Source organism: Oncorhynchus kisutch, unplaced genomic scaffold (genome assembly GCF_002021735.2).
Source record: "Oncorhynchus kisutch isolate 150728-3 unplaced genomic scaffold, Okis_V2 Okis03b-Okis08b_hom, whole genome shotgun sequence".
NCBI classification, from domain to species: domain Eukaryota; kingdom Metazoa; phylum Chordata; class Actinopteri; order Salmoniformes; family Salmonidae; genus Oncorhynchus; species Oncorhynchus kisutch.
Window position 1 is genome coordinate 13,893,002 of NW_022261980.1, and position 20,877 is coordinate 13,913,878.

Sequence of the window (20,877 nt, forward strand, 5' to 3'; positions counted from 1 at the left end):
CACTGACTGTGATATGTGGTAGCTTAATTCAATACACTGACTGTGATATGTGGTAGCCTAGCTTAGTTCAATACACTGACTGTGATATGTGGTAGCCTAGCATAGCTTAGTTTAATACAATGACTGTGGTAGCCTAACTTAGTTTAATACAATGACTGTGGTAGCCTAGCCTAGCTTAGTTTAATACAATGACTGTGGTAGCCTAGCTTAGTTCAATAGGCTGACTGTGGTAGCCTAGCTTAGTTCAATACACTGACTGTGGTAGCCTAGCCTAGCTTAGTTCAATACACTGACTGTGGTAGCCTAGCCTAGCTTAGTTCAATACACTGACTGTGGTAGTCTAGCCTAGCTTAGTTCAATACACTGACTGTGGTAGCCTAGCTTAGTTCAATACACTGACTGTGATATGTGGTAGCTTAGTTCAATACACTGACTGTGATATGCGGTAGCCTAGCCTAGCTTAGTTCAATACACTGACTGTGATATGTGGTAGCCTAGCATAGCTTAGTTTAATACAATGACTGTGGTAGCCTAGCTTAGTTTAATACAATGACTGTGGTAGCCTAGCCTAGCTTAGTTCAATACACTGACTGTGATATGTGGTAGCCTAGCATAGCTTAGTTCAATACAACTGACTCTGATATGTGGTAGCCTAGCCTAGCTATGCGGTAGCCTAGCCTAGCTTAGTTCAATACACTGACTGTGATATGCGGTAGCCTAGCCTAGCTTAGTTCAATACACTGACTGTGATATGCGGTAGCCTAGCTTCGTACACTGACTGTGATATGTGGTAGCCTAGCCTAGCTTAGTTTAATAAACTCACTGTGATATGTGGTAGCCTAGCCTAGCTTAGTTCAATACACTGACTGTGATATGTGGTAGCCTAGCCTAGCTTAGTTTATTAAACTCACTGTGATATGTGGTAGCCTAGCATAGCTTAGTTCAATACAATGACTGTGATAGCCTAGCTTAGTTCAATACAATGACTGTGATATGTGATAGCCTAGCCTAGCTTAGTTCAATACAATGACTGTGATATGCGGTAGCCTAGCCTAGCTTAGTTCAATACAATGACTGTGATATGCGGTAGCCTAGCCTAGCTTAGTTTAATACAATGACTGTGATATGTGATAGCCTAGCTTAGTACACTGACTGTGATATGCGGTAGCCTAGCTTAGTTTAATACAATGACTGTGGTAGCCTAGCTTAGTTTATTAAACTCACTGTGATATGTGGTAGCCTAGCCTAGCTTAGTTCAATACGCTGACTGTGGTAGCCTAGCTTAGTTTAATACAATGACTGTGATATGTGGTAGCCTAGCTTAGTTCAATACACTGACTGTGGTAGCCTAGCCTAGCTTAGTTTAATACAATGACTGTGATATGTGGTTACCTAGCTTAGTTTAATATAATTACTGATATGTGGTAGCCTAGCTTAGTTTAATACAATGACTGTGGTAGCCTAGCTTAGTTTAATACAATGACTGTGGTAGCCTAGCTTAGTTTAATACAATGACTGTGGTAGCCTAGCCTAGCTTAGTTTAATACAATGACTGTGGTAGCCTAGCTTAGTTCAATACGCTGACTGTGGTAGCCTAGCTTAGTTCAATAGGCTGACTGTGGTAGCCTAGCTTAGTTCAATACACTGACTGTGGTAGCCTAGCTTAGTTCAATACACTGACTGTGGTAGTCTAGCCTAGCTTAGTTCAATACACTGACTGTGATATGTGGTAGCTTAATTCAATACACTGACTGTGATATGTGGTAGCCTAGCTTAGTTCAATACACTGACTGTGATATGTGGTAGCCTAGCATAGCTTAGTTTAATACAATGACTGTGGTAGCCTAACTTAGTTTAATACAATGACTGTGGTAGCCTAGCCTAGCTTAGTTTAATACAATGACTGTGGTAGCCTAGCTTAGTTCAATAGGCTGACTGTGGTAGCCTAGCTTAGTTCAATACACTGACTGTGGTAGCCTAGCCTAGCTTAGTTCAATACACTGACTGTGGTAGCCTAGCCTAGCTTAGTTCAATACACTGACTGTGGTAGTCTAGCCTAGCTTAGTTCAATACACTGACTGTGGTAGCCTAGCTTAGTTCAATACACTGACTGTGATATGTGGTAGCTTAGTTCAATACACTGACTGTGATATGCGGTAGCCTAGCCTAGCTTAGTTCAATACACTGACTGTGATATGTGGTAGCCTAGCATAGCTTAGTTTAATACAATGACTGTGGTAGCCTAGCTTAGTTTAATACAATGACTGTGGTAGCCTAGCCTAGCTTAGTTCAATACACTGACTGTGATATGTGGTAGCCTAGCATAGCTTAGTTCAATACAACTGACTCTGATATGTGGTAGCCTAGCCTAGCTATGCGGTAGCCTAGCCTAGCTTAGTTCAATACACTGACTGTGATATGCGGTAGCCTAGCCTAGCTTAGTTCAATACACTGACTGTGATATGCGGTAGCCTAGCTTCGTACACTGACTGTGATATGTGGTAGCCTAGCCTAGCTTAGTTTAATAAACTCACTGTGATATGTGGTAGCCTAGCCTAGCTTAGTTCAATACACTGACTGTGATATGTGGTAGCCTAGCCTAGCTTAGTTTATTAAACTCACTGTGATATGTGGTAGCCTAGCATAGCTTAGTTCAATACAATGACTGTGATAGCCTAGCTTAGTTCAATACAATGACTGTGATATGTGATAGCCTAGCCTAGCTTAGTTCAATACAATGACTGTGATATGCGGTAGCCTAGCCTAGCTTAGTTCAATACAATGACTGTGATATGCGGTAGCCTAGCCTAGCTTAGTTTAATACAATGACTGTGATATGTGATAGCCTAGCTTAGTACACTGACTGTGATATGCGGTAGCCTAGCTTAGTTTAATACAATGACTGTGGTAGCCTAGCTTAGTTTATTAAACTCACTGTGATATGTGGTAGCCTAGCCTAGCTTAGTTCAATACGCTGACTGTGGTAGCCTAGCTTAGTTTAATACAATGACTGTGGTAGCCTAGCTTAGTTTAATACAATGACTGTGGTAGCCTAGCTTAGTTTAATACAATGACGGTGGTAGCCTAGCCTAGCTTAGTTTAATACAATGACTGTGATATGTGATAGCCTAGCTTAGGTCAATACAATGACTGTGAGTCACTCTGGATAAGAACATTATACTAAATGACTAAAATGTTCCCGGAACAGAGAACATCTTAATCTGAAACTGCCAAACAACTGGACCTGTCAATCAGTCTGCCATGTTGATCCTGTATTTATAATGATCAGGCTGTGACAGACAGCTGAAATACAATGGACTTGTCAGTCCAAAGAAAGAGGGAGGTTTAATTCCAGAATGGTGAGGATTCAGGAGGAAAGGACAACCTTACCCAGTGGAGGGAGCCGTCTCTTGTCTTTAACACACAGGTTACATCCTCCTATAATGAACCTGTGTAACAGAAGGGGGGGGGGGGATTTCAGCTTCAAGACTTTTGAATAATCTGATGTATGTTTTCACTTATGATGGAACTTAGATGACCTTAGTTGACCTACTGATTGACCTTAGTTGACCTACTGATTGACCTTAGTTGACCTACTGATTGACCTTAGTTGACCTACTGATTGCCCTTAGTTGACCTACTGATTGCCCTTAGTTGACCTACTGATTGCCCTTAGTTGACCTACTGATTGACATTAGTTGACCTACTGATTGACCTTAGTTGACCTACTGATTGACCTTAGTTGACCTACTGATTCACCTTAGTTGACCTACTGATTGAACTTGGTTGAGCTACTGATTGACCTTAGTTGACCTACTGATTGACCTTAATTGACCTACTGCCCTTAGTTGACCTACTGATTGACATTAGTTGAGCTACTGATTGCCCTTAGTTGACCTACTGATTGCCCTTAGTTGACCTACTGATTGCCCTTAGTTGACCTACTGATTGACCTTAGTTGACCTACTGATTGCCCTTAGTTGACCTACTGATTGCCCTTAGTTGACCTACTGATTGACCATAGTTGACCTACTGATTGAACTTAGTTGACCTAGTAGGCCTCTAGACCCTGTTAGGCCTCTAGACCCTCTGTTAGGCCTCCAGACCCTCTGTTAGGCCTCCAGACCCTCTGTTAGGCCTCCAGAGCCTCTGTTAGGCCTCCAGACTCTCTGTTAGGCCTCCAGACTCTCTGTTAGGCCTCCAGACTCTCTGTTAGGCCTCCAGACTCTCTGTTAGGCCTCTATACCCTCTGTTAGGCCTCTATACCCTCTGTTAGGCCTCTATACCCTCTGTTAGGCCTCCAGGCCCTCTGTTAGGCCTCCAGGCCCTCTGTTAGGCCTCCAGGCCCTCTGTTAGGCCTCCAGGCCCTCTGTTAGGCCTCCAGGCCCTCTGTTAGGTGTCCAGGCCCTCTGTTAGGCCTCTAGACCCTCTGTTAGGCCTCTAGACCCTCTGTTAGGCCTCTAGACCCTCTGTTAGGCGTCCAGGCCCTCTGTTCGGCCTCCAGACCCTCTGTTAGGCCTCTAGACCCTCTGTTAGGCCTCCAGCCCCTCTGTTAGGCCTCCAGCCCCTCTGTTAGGCGTCCAGGCCCTCTGTTAGGCCTCCAGGCCCTCTGTTCGGCCTCCAGACCCTCTGTTCGGGCTGCACGGGGAGATGGAGATGATGGTGGAAAGTTGGGGAAGTTTGGGGTTAACTGGGTTAAAATCTTCCTAGAAGTCAGGAAAATGACATGGGACATTCCAAAAAGTAATATTTGGTATTTTTTTAACATGGTTTAGAGTAAAACTACAGTTACAAGGCCTTGAAAGGCACATAGCCCTCTCTCCTAGAGACAGACACATGTACTTAGCCGTCTCTCCTAGAGACAGACACATGTACTTAGCCCTCTCTCCTAGAGACAGACACATGTACTTAGCCCTCTCTCCTAGAGACAGACACATGTACTTAGCCCTCTCTCCTAGAGACAGACACATGTACTTAGCCCTCTCTCCTAGAGACAGACACATGTACTTAGCCCTCTCTCCTAGAGACAGACACATGTACTTAGCCCTCTCTCCTAGAGACAGACACATGTACTTAGCCCTCTCTCCTAGAGACAGACACATGTACTTAGCCCTCTCTCCTAGAGACAGACACATGTACCTAGCCCTCTCTCCTAGAGACAGACACATGTACTTAGCCCTCTCTCCTAGAGACAGACACATGTACTTAGCCCTCTCTCCTAGAGACAGACACATGTACTTAGCCCTCTCTCCTAGAGACAGACACATGTACTTAGCCCTCTCTCCTAGAGACAGACACATGTACTTAGCCCTCTCTCCTAGAGACAGACACATGTACTTAGCCCTCTCTCCTAGAGACAGACACATGTACTTAGCCCTCTCTCCTAGAGACAGACACATGTACTTAGCCCTCTCTCCTAGAGACAGACACATGTACTTAGCCCTCTCTCCTAGAGACAGACACATGTACTTAGCCCTCTCTCCTAGAGACAGACACATGTACTTAGCCCTCTCTCCTAGAGACAGACACATGTACTTAGCCCTCTCTCCTAGAGACAGACACATGTACTTAGCCCTCTCTCCTAGAGACAGACACATGTACTTAGCCCTCTCTCCTAGAGACAGACACATGTACTTAGCCCTCTCTCCTAGAGACAGACACATGTACTTAGCCCTCTCTCCTAGAGACAGACACATGTACTTAGCCCTCTCTCCTAGAGACAGACACATGTACTTAGCCCTCTCTCCTAGAGACAGACACATGTACTTAGCCCTCTCTCCTAGAGACAGACACATGTACTTAGCCCTCTCTCCTAGAGACAGACACATGTACTTAGCCCTCTCTCCTAGAGACAGACACATGTACTTAGCCCTCTCTCCTAGAGACAGACACATGTACTTAGCCCTCTCTCCTAGAGACAGACACATGTACTTAGCCCTCTCTCCTAGAGACAGACACATGTACTTAGCCCTCTCTCCTAGAGACAGACAGACAGACACATGTACTTAGCCCTTCCTCCCTGTCTCTCAACCCACCCTCCCTGTCTCTTAACCCACCCTCCCTGTCTCTTAACCCACCCTCCCTGTCTCTTAACCCACCCTCCCTCCGTCTCTTAACCCACCCTCCCTCCGTCTCTTAACCCACCCTCCCTCCGTCTCTTAACCCTCCCTCCCAGTCTCTTAACCCACCCTCCCTCCGTCTCTTAACCCACCCTCCCTCCGTCTCTTAACCCACCCTCCCTCCATCTCTTAACCCACCCTCCCTCCGTCTCTTAACTCACCCTCCCTCCATCTCTTAACCCTGCCACCCTCCCTCCGTCTCTTAACCCTGCCACCCTCCCTCCATCTCTTAACCCACCCTCCCTCCATCTCTTAACCCACCCTCCCTCCATCTCTTAACCCACCCTCCCTCCATCTCTTAACCCACCCTCCCTCCATCTCTTAACCCACCCTCCCTCCATCTCTTAACCCACCCTCCCTCCATCTCTTAACTCACCCTCCCTCCATCTCTTAACCCTGCCTCCCTCCATCTCTTAACCCTGCCTCCCTCCATCTCTTAACCCTTCCTCCCCCCATCTCTTAACCCACCCACCCTCCCTCCATCTCTTAACCCACCCTCCCTCCATCTCTTAACTCACCCTCCCTCCATCTCTTAACTCACCCTCCCTCCATCTCTTAACTCACCCTCCCTCCATCTCTTAACCCTGCCTCCCTCCATCTCTTAACCCACCCTCCCTCCATCTCTTAACTCACCCTCCCTCCATCTCTTAACCCTGCCTCCCTCCATCTCTTAACCCTTCCTCCCCCCATCTCTTAACCCACCCACCCTCCCTCCATCTCTTGCCTCCCAGTAGAGTAACCTGTAAAAATAATGGTTGGGGTGAAACTGTCGGCAGATGTTTCTTTGTAAGATGTAATAAAACAGATGAACACTGAATCAAATAAATGGCCTTTGCCCAGCAGTAGATTCAGAATCATCAGACCACAAAGTACAAAAAAAAAGCATCTATTTGTCGCCATCTCAGAGGAAAACAGATGAAAAGAGATGGTAAACTGCATTTTCAAGGTGGAAAGGTCACAGGAAGCATTCATATAAGATCCACTGGCTTGTTTGTGTTTTATCTTAAACAGAAGCAGAGAGAGAGAGAGACGTGTATGTTACCGTCAGCCAGACATCTCTGAGTAGAATGGCTTTGGTCATAAAGCTCAGCATTCTACTGGCTGTTCAGATCAGAACCATCCGTCCAGACCAGGATATCAGACCAGGATATCAGAACCATCCATCCAGACCAGGATATCAGAACCATCCATCCAGACCAGGATATCAGAACCATCTGTCCAGACCAGGATATCAGAACCATCTGTCCAGACCAGGATATCAGAACCATCCATCCAGACCAGGATATCAGAACCATCCATCCAGACCAGGATATCAGAACCATCTGTCCAGACCAGGATATCAGAACCATCCGTCCAGACCAGGATATCAGAACCATCTGTCCAGACCAGGATATCAGACCCATCTGTCCAGACCAGGATATCAGAACCATCCATCCAGACCAGGATATCAGAACCATCTGTCCAGACCAGGATATCAGAACCATCTGTCCAGACCAGGATATCAGAACCATCCGTCCAGACCAGGATATCAGAACCATCTGTCCAGACCAGGATATCAGACCCATCTGTCCAGACCAGGATATCAGAACCATCCATCCAGACCAGGATATCAGAACCATCCATCCAGACCAGGATATCAGAACCATCCGTCCAGACCAGGATATCAGAACCATCCGTCCAGACCAGGATATCAGAACCATCTGTCCAGACCAGGATATCAGAACCATCTGTCCAGACCAGGATATCAGACCCATCTGTCCAGACCAGGATATCAGAACCATCCATCCAGACCAGGATATCAGAACCATCTGTCCAGACCAGGATATCAGACCAGGATATCAGAACCATCTGTCCAGACCAGGATATCAGAACCATCTGTCCAGACCAGGATATCAGAACCATCTGTCCAGACCAGGATATCAGAACCATCTGTCCAGACCAGGATATCAGAACCATCTGTCCAGACCAGGATATCAGAACCATCTGTCCAGACCAGGATATCAGAACCATCTGTCCAGACCAGGATATCAGAACCATCGGTCCAGACCAGGATATCAGAACCATCGGTCCAGACCAGGATATCAGAACCATCCGTCCAGACCAGGATATCAGAACCATCCGTCCAGACCAGGATATCAGAACCAAGATATCAGAACCATCCGTCCAGACCAGGAGAACCATCTGTCCAGACCAGGAGAACCATCTGTCCAGACCAGGATACCAAAACCATCTGTCCAGACCAGGAGATCAGAACCATCCGTCCAGACCAGGAGAACCATCCGTCCAGACCAGGAGAACCATCTGTCCAGACCAGGATATCAGAACCATCCGTCCAGACCAGGATATCAGAACCAAGATATCAAAACCATCCGTCCAGACCAGGAGAACCATCTGTCCAGACCAGGATACCAAAACCATCTGTCCAGACCAGGAGATCAGAACCATCCGTCCAGACCAGGAGAACCATCCGTCCAGACCAGGAGATCAGAACCATCAGTCCAGACCAGGAGAACCATCCGTCCAGACCAGGATATCAGAACCATCCGTCCAGACCAGGATATCAGAACCATCCGTCCAGACCAGGATATCAGAACCATCTGTCCAGACCAGGATATCAGAACCATCTGTCCAGACCAGGATATCAGAACCATCTGTCCAGACCAGGATATCAGAACCATCTGTCCAGACCAGGATATCAGAACCATCTGTCCAGACCAGGATATCAGAACCATCTGTCCAGACCAGGATATCAGAACCATCCGTCCAGACCAGGAGAACCATCCGTCCAGACCAGGATATCAGAACCATCTGTCCAGACCAGGATATCAGAACCATCTGTCCAGACCAGGATATCAGAACCATCTGTCCAGACCAGGATATCAGAACCATCCGCCCAGACCAGGATATCAGAACCATCCGCCCAGACCAGGATATCAGACCAGGATATCAGACCTATATAGGGAATAGGGCTCTGGTCTATAGTAGTACCACTATGTAGGGAATAGGACTCTGGTCTATAGTAGTACCACTATATAGGGAATAGGGCTCTGGTCTATAGTAGTACCACTATGTAGGGAATAGGGCTCTGGTCTATAGTAGTACCACTATATAGGGAATAGGGCTCTGGTCTATAGTAGTACCACTATGTAGGGAATAGGACTCTGGTCTATAGTAGTACCACTATATAGGGAATAGGGCTCTGGTCTATAGTAGTACCACTATGTAGGGAGTAGGACTCTGGTCTATAGTAGTACCACTATGTAGGAAATAGGGCTCTGGTCTATAGTAGTACCACTATATAGGGAATAGGGTGCCATTTGGGACACAGATGAACAATCAAATGCAATTAAGAGGGGCTACTCACATCACAGTACATCTCCTAGAAGACACACACACACACAATAAAAAAAACAGACACGAGTCTCTGCTTGTCAGAACTCATCCACGGGGAGAGTGCTGGTAAATTACATGTGTAGAATTATTGTGATGTGTAAAGATGCAGCTGGACAAATTAAGCAGATAGATTTACTTCACCCACACTTGTATTCTGTCCAATATCTATTCGACTGCTTATATTTGCCACTTCATCCTCTTGGATACATTATAGTCTGTCTGTCTATCCGTCTATCCATCTACCCATCTATCTCGTCTCCCATTGGGCAAGTTAGATCATGACCCTGTCTCCTGCTTCCTGTCTACAAGCAAAAGCTCAAAGAAGAAGTACCCGTGACATGATCCGTAGAGAAATGGTCCTCTGAATCGGAGGCTATGCTACAGGACTGCTACTGCGCACAGGGCTATCGCAGCTAACCCAGAGGCTACGCTACAGGACTGCTACTGCACACAGGGCTATCGCAGCTAACCCAGAGGCTACGCTACAGGACTGCTACTGCGCACAGGGCTATCGCAGCTAACCCAGAGGCTACGCTACAGGATTGCTACTGCACACAGGGCTGTCGCAGCTAACCCAGAGGCTACGCTACAGGACTGCTACTACACACAGGGCTATCGCAGGTAACCCAGAGGCTACGCTACAGGACTGCTACTGCACACAGGGCTATTGCAGCTAACCAAGAGGCTACGCTACAGGACTGCTACTACACACAGGGCTATCGCAGCTAACCCAGAGGCTACGCTACAGGACTGCTACTGCACACAGGGCTATCGCAGCTAACCCAGAGGCTACGCTACAGGACTGCTACTACACACAGGGCTATCGCAGCTAACCCAGAGGCTACGCTACAGGGCTATCGCAGCTAACCCAGAGGCTACGGCTGAAGATACGAACAGGTACAAAAAGTGTCTCTACGTCCTCCGCAGAGCCATCAAACAAGCAAAAGGACCGTATAGGAACAAGGGTGCAATCCTATTACACAGGCTCTGATGCCCGACCCATGTGGCAGGGACTAGAGTCCATTACGGAATTCAAAGGAAGACCCAGCCGTCATCTACCAAAAGGCCTCTCTACCAGACTAATTTTATGCACACTTTGACAAAAAACACAGAACCGTGCATGAGGGCCCCCGGCCCGAGCCAGGGGACTGGGTGATCTCACTCTCCGAGGCCAACGTGTCGTAAGGCTTTAATCAGGTCAACACTCACAAGGCCGCGGGGCCGTAAGGCTTTAATCAGGTCAACACTCACAAGGCCGGACGGTATCCCATGGCGCATTTTCAGAGCACGTGAAGAAAACAGCTGGCAGGCATATTCATGGTCATTTTTTCAACCTGTCCTTGTCCCAGTCTGTTAATCCCCATGTCTTCAAGCTGACCACCCTCATTCCTGTTCCCAAGAGCTCTTTAAGGGCTTCCTGCCACAACGACTACAGCAGCACTCACAATCTGTAATCAGGAAGTGCTTTGGAAGGCTGGCTATGGCACACATCAACTCCATCATCCCAGACCCACTCCGATTTGCATACCGCCCCATCAGATCCATTGACTACGCAATCTCAGTTGCAACTCCACACTGCCCTCACCCACCTAGATGAGAGGAAAATACCTATGTGAGAATGCTGTTCATTAACTACAGTGTGTTCAACACCATAGTCCCCTCCAAGCTCATCACCAAGCTTGAGACCCTGGGGCTGGACACCTCCCTCTGCAACTCGATGCTAGACTTCCTGCTAGGCTGGCCCCGGGTGGGGAGGGTAGGCATCGCTGACAGGGGTATGTGCTTAGTCCCCTCCTGTACTCCCTGTGTACCCACGACGACTCCAACAACATCATCAAGTTTGCTGACGGCATGACGGTGGTAGGCCTAATCACCAGCGACGATGAGACAGTCTACAGAATTCAAGGTACACTTAACCAGCATGGCTACCACAGCATTCTGCAGCGATACGCCATCCCATCTGGTTTGGGCTTGGTGGGACTATCATTTGTTTTAGTGCCCTTACACACCTCCAGGCTGTGTAAGGGCTATTTGACCAAGAAGGAGAGTGATGGAGTGCTGCATCAGATGATCTGGCCTCCACAATCCCCCGACCTCGACCCAATTGAGATGGTTTGGAATGAGTTGAAAAAGCAGCCAACAAGTTCTCAGCATATGTGGGAACTCCTTCCAGACTGTTGGAAAAGCATTCCAGGTGAAGCTGGTTGAGAGAATGTTGAGAGAATGCTGAGAGTGTGCAAAGTTGTCATCAAGGCAAAGGGTGGCTACTTTGAAGAATATAAAATATATATATTTGTTTAACACTTTTTTTTTTGGTTACTACATGATTCCATATGTGTTATTTCATAGTTTTGATGTCTTCACTATTATCTTACAATGTGGTAGGTGTTTAAAAACGTTTTACTGGTAGTGTATATCGTATATTATATCTATTGTCTATATTGTTTATATTGTCTATCTATATAGTATATTTGACCTATTGTCTATATTGTATCTTGTCTATATTGTGTATTTTGCCTATTGTCTATATCTATATTGTATCTGTGGGATGGATGGATGGATGTATGTATGTGTGTGTGGATGTATATGTGTATGTATACATTTCTACCTTCCCTTCATTACCCTTTCTCAACATCAATTTTCCCCCACAAGCTATTTGATTTATTTAATCTTTATTTAACAAGGCAAGTCAGTTGAGAACAAATTATTATTTACAATTACGGCCCACCAAAAAGGTAAAAGGCCTCCTGCGGGACCGGGGCTGGGATAAAAACACACATCAGGACAAGAGAGACAACATTACATAAAGAGAGACCCAAGACAACAACATAGCAAGGCAGCAACATATGACAACACAGCATTATTGGGCACAGACCACAGCACAAAGGCAGACACAAAGCAGCCACAACTGTCAGTAAGTGTCCATGATTGAGTCTTTGAATGAAGAGATTGAGATAAAACGGCCCAGTTTGAGTGTTTGTTGCAGCTCTTTCCCGTGGCTAGCTGCAGCTCTTTCCCGTGGCTAGCTACAGCTCTTTCCCGTGGCTAGTTGCAGCTCTTTCCCGTGGCTAGCTGCAGCTCTTTCCCGTGGCTAGCTGCAGCGAACTGAAAAAAACTAGCTATAATACTAGATATGTCATAGCAAGGTTGTCAATATATTTTTATGTAAAGTAAGCTCTATATTGCATATACCTGTACTATTACTTCTGTATTATAACTGTATATATTCAGATTAAAAACTCAAATGGACGACATGGATTCATGAAATATGGCATTAATTCAACCTGTCAATCAATAATTATTCCTTGGCGTTGTGTAGTCCACGGATTACGGTACATACCTTTGCGCCGCGCAATCCGGTTGTCATACCTTTACGGTAAATGTGTTGGGTTCTGTTTGGACTGTAGTCAGCGTGGCGCTCTGCGAGAGACATACTGCCTTGGATCTGTAAACTATTGGAAGGAAAGTTCCTTGTCTACAAGGTAAGGCGCTCGAAAAACAACTACGATTACTACTTTAAAAAAAAATAGAATAAGTGTTCGTGGTGTTATTGTGAGTATGTTATTTTATGAAACGTTACAAGGTTTCATTTATAGACACGAAGTGAAGTGGACTGACGATTTATGTAAACAATGTTGTGTTTTTACACACATGACTTAACTTTCATACAGACTGGGCGACATGGACTAAATGATTGCGTTTACGCATTGAACAACTCGTAAATATATATCAAATCCTCCTAAATATTACAGAGAAAACCTATCAACAAAGATGTTTTCATTGATTTCAACATGTTATTTAGCTTTTCATCCGCATTTGACTGTTTTCCCGCTTGTGTAGGATGCAATACACTTGTTTGCTGTTGTCTTGTAATTGTATGGCTAATTCTTACTATGGAGAAGCGTCTACTCTTTACTACATCAGACTACGCAGCCTGAATTGTTCTCATTCCCACGTGTTTTACAACAGCCAGGAGGCGGATATCTCCGGGTTAATAATGTGGTATGTCCTCCTTGTCATCCCCTTCCCCCTTCTCGTCCTCCTCTCATCCACATCCAATGATGTTGGATAGCTGCCTATACATTAACACTATACAGTCATCACATAATGTCATGTACATTAACCAAGCATCCGCCCCCTTTTATTTTCTTCAATTTTCGCCTGAGATGACATACCCAAATCTAACTGACTGTACCTCAGGACCTGAAGCAAGGATATGCATATTCTTGGTACCATTTGAAAGGAAACACTTTGAAGTTTGTGGAAATGTTAAATTAATTTAGTAGAATAAAACATAATAGATCTGGTAAAAGAAAATACAAAGAAATTGGCCAAAGACATTTGTTTTTTACCATCATCTTTGAAATACAAGAGAAAGGCCATAATGTTATTATTCCAGCCCAGGCGCAATTTAGACTTTGGCCACTAGATGGCGGCAGTGTATGTGAAACGTTTCAGACTGATCCAATGAACCATTGCTTATATGTTCAAAATGTTTGCTGTTCACGTTTGATGAGGATTTCGCACGCAGAAGTATGTACCGTAATCCGTGCATTCCTTTTAGTCAGGTGGTGAGTTTTACCTCCTTTTAGTCAGGTGGTGAGTTTTACCTCCTTTTAGTCGGGTAGTGAGTTTTACCTCCTTTTAGTCAGGTGGTGAGTTTTACCTCCTTTTAGTCAGGTGGTGAGTTTTACCTCCTTTTAGTCAGGTGGTGAGTTTTACCTCCTTTTAGTCAGGTAGGGAGTTTGGCCTCTCCTTTTAGTCGGGTAGGGAGTTTGGCCTCTCCTTTTAGTCGGGTAGTGAGTTTTACCTCCTTTTAGTCAGGTAGGGAGTTTGGCCTCTCCTTTTAGTCAGGTAGGGAGTTTGGCCTCTCCTTTTAGTCGGGTAGTGAGTTTGGCCTCTCCTTTTAGTCGGGTAGGGAGTTTGGCCTCTCCTTTTAGTCGGGTAGGGAGTTTGGCCTCTCCTTTTAGTCGGGTAGGGAGTTTGGCCTCTCCTTTTAGTCGGGTAGGGAGTTTGGCCTCTCCTTTTAGTCGGGTAGGGAGTTTGGCCTCTCCTTTTAGTCGGGTAGGGAGTTTGGCCTCTCCTTTTAGTCGGGTAGGGAGTTTGGCCTCTCCTTTTAGTCGGGTAGGGAGTTTGGCCTCTCCTTTTAGTCGGGTAGGGAGTTTGGCCTCTCCTTTTAGTCGGGTAGGGAGTTTGGCCTCTCCTTTTAGTCGGGTAGGGAGTTTGGCCTCTCCTTTTAGTCGGGTAGGGAGTTTGGCCTCTCCTTTTAGTCGGGTAGGGAGTTTGGCCTCTCCTTTTAGTCGGGTAGGGAGTTTGGCCTCTCCTTTTAGTCGGGTAGGGAGTTTGGCCTCTCCTTTTAGCCTGGTAGTGAAGGGAGTTTTGACTCTCCTTTTAGCCTGGTAGTGAAGGGAGTTTTGCCTCTCCTTTTAGCCTGGTAGTGAAGGGAGTTTTGCCTCTCCTTTTAGCCTGGTAGTGAAGGGAGTTTTGCCTCTCCTTTTAGTCGGGTAGGGAGTTTTACCTCTCCTTTTAGCCTGGTAGTGAAGGGAGTTTTGCCTCTCCTTTTAGTCGGGTAGGGAGTTTTACCTCTCCTTTTAGCCTGGTAGTGAAGGGAGTTTTGCCTCTCCTTTTAGTCGGGTAGGGAGTTTTACCTCTCCTTTTAGCCTGGTAGTGAAGGGAGTTTTGCCTCTCCTTTTAGCCTGGTAGTGAAGGGAGTTTTGCCTCTCCTTTTAGCCTGGTAGTGAAGGGAGTTTTGCCTCTCCTTTTAGCCTGGTAGTGAAGGGAGTTTTGCCTCTCCTTTTAGCCTGGTAGTGAAGGGAGTTTTGCCTCTCCTTTTAGTCAGGTAGGGAGTTTTGCCTCTCCTTTTAGCCTGGTAGTGAAGGGAGTTTTGCCTCTCCTTTTAGTCGGGTAGGGAGTTTTACCTCTCCTTTTCGCCTGGTAGTGAAGGGAGTTTTGCCTCTCCTTTTAGTCAGGTAGGGAGTTTTACCTCTCCTTTTAGCCTGTTAGTGAAGGGAGTTTTGCCTCTCCTTTTAGCCTGTTAGTGAAGGGAGTTTTGCCTCTCCTTTTAGCCTGGTAGTGAAGGGAGTTTTGCCTCTCCTTTTAGCCTGGTAGTGAAGGGAGTTTTGCCTCTCCTTTTAGCCTGGTAGTGAAGGGAGTTTTGCCTCTCCTTTTAGCCTGGTAGTGAAGGGAGTTTTGCCTCTCCTTTTAGCCTGGTAGTGAAGGGAGTTTTGCCTCTCCTTTTAGCCTGGTAGTGAAGGGAGTTTTGCCTCTCCTTTTAGCCTGGTAGTGAAGGGAGTTTTGCCTCTCCTTTTAGCCTGGTAGTGAAGGGAGTTTTGCCTCTCTGGTCTATAGTAGTGCACTATATTTATTTATTTATTTATTTATTTATTTACCTTTATTTAACCAGGTAGGCAAGTTGAGAACAAGTTCTCATTTACAATTGCGACCTGGCCAAGATAAAGCAAAGCAGTTCGACAGATAAAACGACACAGAGTTACACATGGAGTAAAAACAAACATACAGTCAATAATGCAGTATAAACAAGTCTATATACAATGTGAGGTGAGAAGGGAGGTAAAGGCAAAAAAGGCCATGATGGCAAAGTAAATACAATATAGCAAGTAAAATACTGGAATGGTAGTTTTGCAATGGAAGAATGTGCAAAGTAGAAATAAAAAATAATGGGGTGCAAAGGAGCAAAATAAATAAATAAATTAAAATTAAATACAGTTGGGAAAGAGGTAGTTGTTTGGGCTAAATTATAGGTGGGCTATGTACAGGTGCAGTAATCTGTGAGCTGCTCTGACAGTTGGTGCTTAAAGCTAGTGAGGGAGATAAGTGTTTCCAGTTTCAGAGATTTTTGTAGTTCGTTCCAGTCATTGGCAGCAGAGAACTGGAAGGAGAGGCGGCCAAAGAAAGAATTGGTTTTGGGGGTGACTAGAGAGATATACCTGCTGGAGCGTGTGCTACAGGTGGGAGATGCTATGGTGACCAGCGAGCTGAGATAAGGGGGGACTTTACCTAGCAGGGTCTTGTAGATGACATGGAGCCAGTGGGTTTGGCGACGAGTATGAAGCGAGGGCCAGCCAACGAGAGCGTACAGGTCGCAATGGTGGGTAGTATATGGGGCTTTGGTGATAAAACGGATTGCACTGTGATAGACTGCATCCAATTTGTTGAGTAGGGTATTGGAGGCTATTTTGTAAATGACATCGCCAAAGTCGAGGATTGGTAGGATGGTCAGTTTTACAAGGGTATGTTTGGCAGCATGAGTGAAGGATGCTTTGTTGCGAAATAGGAAGCCAATTCTAGATTTAACTTTGGATTGGAGATGTTTGATATGGGTCTGGAAGGAGAGTTTACAGTCTAACCAGACACCTAAGTATTTGTAGTTGTCCACGTATTCTAAGTCAGAGCCGTCCAGAGTAGTGATGTTGGACAGGCGGGTAGGTGCAGGTAGCGATCGGTTGAAGAGCATGCATTTAGTTTTACTTGTATTTAAGAGCAATTGGAGGCCACGGAAGGAGAGTTGTATGGCATTGAAGCTTGCCTGGAGGGTTGTTAACACAGTGTCCAAAGAAGGGCCGGAAGTATACAGAATGGTGTCGTCTGCGTAGAGGTGGATCAGGGACTCACCAGCAGCAAGAGCGACCTCATTGATGTATACAGAGAAGAGAGTCGGTCCAAGAATTGAACCCTGTGGCACCCCCATAGAGACTGCCAGAGGTCCGGACAGCAGACCCTCCGATTTGACACACTGAACTCTATCAGAGAAGTAGTTGGTGAACCAGGCGAGGCAATCATTTGAGAAACCAAGGCTGTCGAGTCTGCCGATGAGGATATGGTGATTGACAGAGTCGAAAGCCTTGGCCAGATCAATGAATACGGCTGCACAGTAATGTTTCTTATCGATGGCGGTTAAGATATCGTTTAGGACCTTGAGCGTGGCTGAGGTGCACCCATGACCAGCTCTGAAACCGGATTGCATAGCAGAGAAGGTATGGTGAGATTCGAAATGGTCGGTAATCTGTTTGTTGACTTGGCTTTCGAAGACCTTAGAAAGGCACGGTAGGATAGATATAGGTCTGTAGCAGTTTGGGTCAAGAGTGTCCCCCCCTTTGAAGAGGGGGATGACCGCAGCTGCTTTCCAATCTTTGGGAATCTCAGACGACACGAAAGAGAGGTTGAACAGGCTAGTAATAGGGGTGGCAACAATTTCGGCAGATAATTTTAGGAAGAAAGGGTCCAGATTGTCTAGCCCGGCTGATTTGTAGGGGTCCAGATTTTGCAGCTCTTTCAGAACATCAGCTGAATGGATTTGGGAGAAGGAGAAATGGGGAAGGCTTGGGCGAGTTGCTGTTGGGGGTGCAGTGCTGTTGTCCGGGGTAGGAGTAGCCAGGTGGAAAGCATGGCCAGCCGTAGAAAAATGCTTATTGAAATTCTCAATTATGGTGGATTTATCAGTGGTGACAGTGTTTCCTATCTTCAGTGCAGTGGGCAGCTGGGAGGAGGTGTTCTTATTCTCCATGGACTTTACAGTGTCCCAGAACTTTTTTGAGTTAGTGTTGCAGGAAGCAAATTTCTGCTTGAAAAAGCTAGCCTTGGCTTTTCTAACTGCCTGTGTATAATGATTTCTAGCTTCCCTGAACAGCTGCATATCACGGGGGCTGTTCGATGCTAATGCAGAACGCCATAGGATGTTTTTGTGTTGGTTAAGGGCAGTCAGGTCTGGGGAGAACCAAGGGCTATATCTGTTCCTGGTTCTAAATTTCTTAAATGGGGCATGTTTATTTAAGATGGTTAGGAAGGCATTTTAAAAAAATATCCAGGCATCCTCTACTGACGGGATGAGATCAATATCCTTCCAGGATACCCCGGCCAGGTCGATTAGAAAGGCCTGCTCGCAGAAGTGTTTCAGGGAGCGTTTTACAGTGATGAGTGGAGGTCGTTTGACCGCTGACCCATTACGGATGCAGGCAATGAGGCAGTGATCGCTGAGATCTTGGTTGAAGCATATAGGGAATACTGTTCCATTTGGGACATAACCAAACAGTTGCACCTTCTGAGATTGTCACAGTGTAGGCTACTGTTGGACCATGCTGAGCTGAGTCCTTTCATTGGTTACATCTCAAATCAATGTCCCTTTGTGAGACTGACTGTGACTGGGAGTGAAGTCATACTACACTATCCCCCCTCTGTTCAGGGCTTTATCTCTCTCTCTCTCTGTTGCTCACCCTCTGTTCAGGGCTTTATCTCTCTCTCTCTCTCTCTCTCTCTCTCTGTTGTTCACCCTCTCTGTTCAGGGCTTTATCTCTCTCTCTGCTGTTCACTCTCTCTGTTGCTCACCCTCTCTGTTCAGGGCTTTATCTCTCTCTCTGTTGCTCACCCTCTCTGTTCAGGGCTTTATCTCTCTCTCTGTTGCTCACCCTCTCTGTTCAGGGCTTTATCTTTCTCTCTCTGTTGTCCAAACAGCAAGCAATGCAGGTGTAGAAGCACGGTGGCTAGGAAAAACTCCCTAGAAAGGCCAAAACCTAGGAAGAAACCTAGAGAGGAACCAGGCTATGAGGGGTGGCCAGTCCTCTTCTGGCTGTGCCGGGTGGAGATTATAACAGAACATGGCCAAGATGTTCAAATGTTCATAAATGACCAGCATGGTCGAATAATAATAAGGCAGAACAGTTGAAACTGGAGCAGCAGCACAGTTAATGAGGTATTTGAGGTAGATATGTACATGAAGGCAGGGTAAAGTGACTAGACATCAGGATAGATAAAATAAGGTATTTGAGGTAGATATGTACATGAAGGCAGGGTAAAGTGACTAGACATCAGGATAGATAATAATAAGGTATTAGAGGTAGATATGTACATGAAGGCAAGGTAATGTGACTAGACATCAGGATAGATAATAATGAGGTATTTGAGGTAGATATGTACATGAAGGCAGGGTAATGTGACTAGACATCAGGATAGATAATAATGAGGTATTTGAGGTAGATATGTACATGAAGGCAGGGTAATGTGACTAGACATCAGGATAGATAATAATGAGGTATTTGAGGTAGATATGTACATGAAGGCAGGGTAATGTGACTAGACATCAGGATAGATAATAACAAATGAAGAGTGTGTGTGTTTGTGCTGTGTCGGTGTGTGTGAATGTGTTTGGGTTTTCTGTGGGAGTGCCAATGTAGTGTGTGTGTGTGATGTGATGTGATGTGATTGTGATGGTGTGTGATTGTGTGTGTCATTGTGATGGTTTGTGATTGTGATGGTTTGTGATTGTGATGGTGTGTGATTGTGTGTGTCATTGTGATGGTTTGTGATTGTGTGTGTCATTGTGATGGTTTGTGATTGTGATGGTTTGTGATTGTGATGGTGTGTGATTGTGATGGTGTGTGATTGTGATGGTGTTTGTGTGTGTATATAATGACCATCTCCTCCATCATCATGCTGACAGGAAGGTAGTTGGGTCATTCCACCTCACGAGGAAGACCACGAGGAAGATCGCTTCCTCACCCACCATCTCAGATTGGTCCGACATCCTTTCCTGAGGTAGAAACCGATACGATTAGCATTCCTGGTCAAAAGTAGTGCACTATATAGGAAATAGGGCTCTGGTCTATAGTAGTACCACTATATAGGGAATAGGGTCCTGGTCAAAACTAGAGCACTATATAGGGAATAGGGCTCTGGTCTATAGTAGTACCACTATATAGGGAATAGGGCTCTGGTCTATAGTAGTACCACTATATAGGGAATAGGGCTCTGGTCTATAGTAGTACCACTATATAGGGCTCTGGTCTATAGTAGTACCACTATATAGGGAATAGGGCTCTGGTCTATAGTAGTACACTATATAGGGAATAGGGCTCTGGTCTATAGTAGTACCACTATATAGGGAATAGGGCTCTGGTCTATAGTAGTACCACTATATAGGGAATAGGGCTCTGGTCTATAGTAGTACCACTATATAGGGCTCTGGTCTGTAGTAGTACCACTATATAGGGCTCTGGTCTATAGTAGTACCACTATATAGGGCTCTGGTCTATAGTAGTACCACTATATAGGGAATAGGGCACTGGTCTATAGTAGTACACTATATAGGGAATAGGGCCCTGGTCTATAGTAGTACCACTATATAGGGCACTGGTCTATATAGGGAATAGGGCCCTGGTCTATAGTAGTACCACTATATAGGGAATCTGGTCTATAGTAGTACCACTATATAGGGAATAGGGCACTGGTCTATAGTAGTACACTATATAAGGAATAGGGCCCTGGTCTATAGTAGTACCACTATATAGGGAATAGGGCTCTGGTCTATAGTAGTACCACTATATAGGGAATAGGGCTCTGGTCTATAGTAGTA

At 45.6% G+C, this 20,877-nt stretch overlaps 1 protein-coding gene across 3 annotated transcripts in view; it reads left to right on the plus strand.

Moving 5' to 3' along the window:
- Positions 1 to 12,883: 12,883 nt before the first annotated feature.
- LOC116359631 (tumor protein p53-inducible protein 11-like) overlaps positions 12,884 to 20,877 on the plus strand; it is an 89,739-nt gene continuing 81,745 nt past the window's right edge. For 2 of the 3 annotated variants that reach the window (XM_031812663.1, XM_031812661.1), the window contains exon 1: positions 12,884 to 12,994. The gene's annotated coding sequence lies outside the window, so the exon portion shown is untranslated. Of the gene's footprint in view, positions 12,995 to 19,965; positions 20,061 to 20,877 lie in introns of all 3 variants that reach the window. The other variant, XM_031812662.1, reaches the window with a different exon arrangement.